Raw genomic sequence first — 2,316 nt, 5'->3', positions numbered from 1 at the left:
AGAATGCATCACACAATATTCTCTGATCCAATTGGTAAGAAAAAATTTGCCCATCTAGACAACACAAAGTCCTGTATACACTCATCCCTTAAGACTAGTCATAACAACAAACCTGTAACTACGCACAGAGAAAAATCTTAACATCTGCTGCCATGTTCTCTCAGCTCCTCTCTCCTCACCCCAGCCCCCTCTCATGTCTTCACCCTCCCTTCTAAAACCTCTTTTCTTGCCTCCTTTCTTTCTTGTCCAATGACAGGCCTTGCTTTACCTTGTCTGCCTTCACCTAAATAATTACATCAACCTACACATGCTATATTACTTTTTCAAGAAAATGAAAGTTTAATTGCTTAAAGTGTTTTTTAATTTATTTAGCTTAGAAAAATGGGGTTAAGAATACAGAAATTCTCTCATATTGTACCCACACAAGGCAAAGTCAAAGGAAGCATTTGAAGGCTAAAGCCTGGAAATCCAATTGTTGAATGCCTTCCAAAAGCTGAAAGGGTAACAGTATATTCAAGTACTCAAAAACCAAATCACTCAAATTAATTCTAAATATAGCATTATTCTATTGTAAGACTCACAATGAGTACTGATAAGAATCGTAATTATTTATATGGAGGTTAGTTACTCTCTTTGCTTACTGATTTCTATATGATATGAACATTATTCACGAATGTCAGAGATTACAAAATACTAGAGGGTTTTCTTGGTTATCTGGAGTGACTATAAACTTTACAAGATTTAAGACTTTCAATTATTTCTTTATAGCTCTCAAAAAATATCCTTACTATACACATGTGATCTCAAGTATTTACTATCATATGTGTGTGTGTTTGTGTGTGTGTGTGTGTATGATAGTATATATTCTCAAAACCTATCTCTCTTTATATTTTAGTACTTATCTTTCTTTTTGTCTACCCAATATATCAACATTTCATTCACATATGTAGTATTCACCAATTCCTATGATCCATCCATCTAAGTGTGTGTTTGTGCCAGTTCGTAGACATGTGTGCATGAAGATAAGAGGTTAGTATTAAATGTCTTTATTCATCATTCTTTAATTTATTTTGTGATACAGAATTTCTAACTCAACCTGGAGCTTATAGATACTGCTAGCATGGCTACCTAGTGAGACTCAAGTGTCTTTATCTTCCCCATCCAAACCTGGATCTAGAATCACAGACAAGTATACCATTGTTTATAGATTTTATATGGGGGCTGGTGATACAAACCCATGTCCAAATTCTTGTACTGCTGGCCCTTTAATGACTAAGCAATATTCTCAGCTCTGGTACTCTCTATGTAGTTTTGTTTATTATCATTTGAAAGTTTTATAGAAAATGAATTCTAACATTTGATAATTCAATGGCAAAAAAAAATTGAAGAATCATTGCCCTAGCAAAATCTGTTACAATTCAGATAAATTGTGTCCCAGAATCTTAATTTTTGGTTTTAATCATTATCTTAATCATATTAATTTAATTTCAGTTTTAATTCCTAACTCAGATCCTTGGCAAGCACTGATGGCCCATGTCTACAGATCCTTGACTATTATTTTATTGCAAAAATGGTCTCAATTTTAAATTCTACCAGCTTATTTTTTTTCTGTGTCTTTCCTAGATTCTTTTATCTTTACTTTAAGTTCATATCTGAAAATAAATAATGTTCTAATTACACAATAGTGATCAAACATTTCCTAGTTCTCCTTTGTGGTTGAACAAAGCAGCTGGACAGTATGAAACATAAAATTTTAGAAGTGTTAGCATGTGATTTTAAAAGTAAATAGAAAAAAGCTGTTTTCTGAACCTTGGTTTCTCTGTCTGTCTTCAGTGTACTGGGATGCCATGTTGCAAGCAGCACTTTGGACAGTCGTATGTATTAACTATTTGGGACACACTAAATTTAGTCAAAGACCAAATGAAGATATGAATCCTTTCAGTTTATGCAATCCCACAAGCAGCCTCTACATCCCTCACTCACAGGAAGCTTAAGAAAACATTTTTGTCTTTAGTTCAAGTGAGACTTTAGTTAATATTTCTCAACAGTGTTATGAAAATATCTGGAGAATTTGACTTTATATCTTTTCCTTTGTCCATGTGCTACTTTTGATTCTTTGAATTGTTTTTAAACTTAACAGTGACTTAGGGGGCATGTAGTTCTTCCCAGACTTTGATTTCTGCTATCTGAGAAATAAGTTGCTTTGGTTCATTATTAACTTTATGGCAATAGAATTGTTTTGTGTCTGCCAGTCTCATTGAAGTGCAATGTCAAGACTTCTCTGAATACAGAATATTGACTATTCAGTGTATTTTG

The sequence above is a fragment of the Rattus norvegicus genome, chromosome 8 (assembly GCF_021556685.1).
Source record: "Rattus norvegicus strain SHRSP/BbbUtx chromosome 8, alternate assembly SHRSP_T2T, whole genome shotgun sequence".
NCBI lineage: Eukaryota > Metazoa > Chordata > Mammalia > Rodentia > Muridae > Rattus > Rattus norvegicus.
This window is presented reverse-complemented; position numbering follows the sequence as displayed.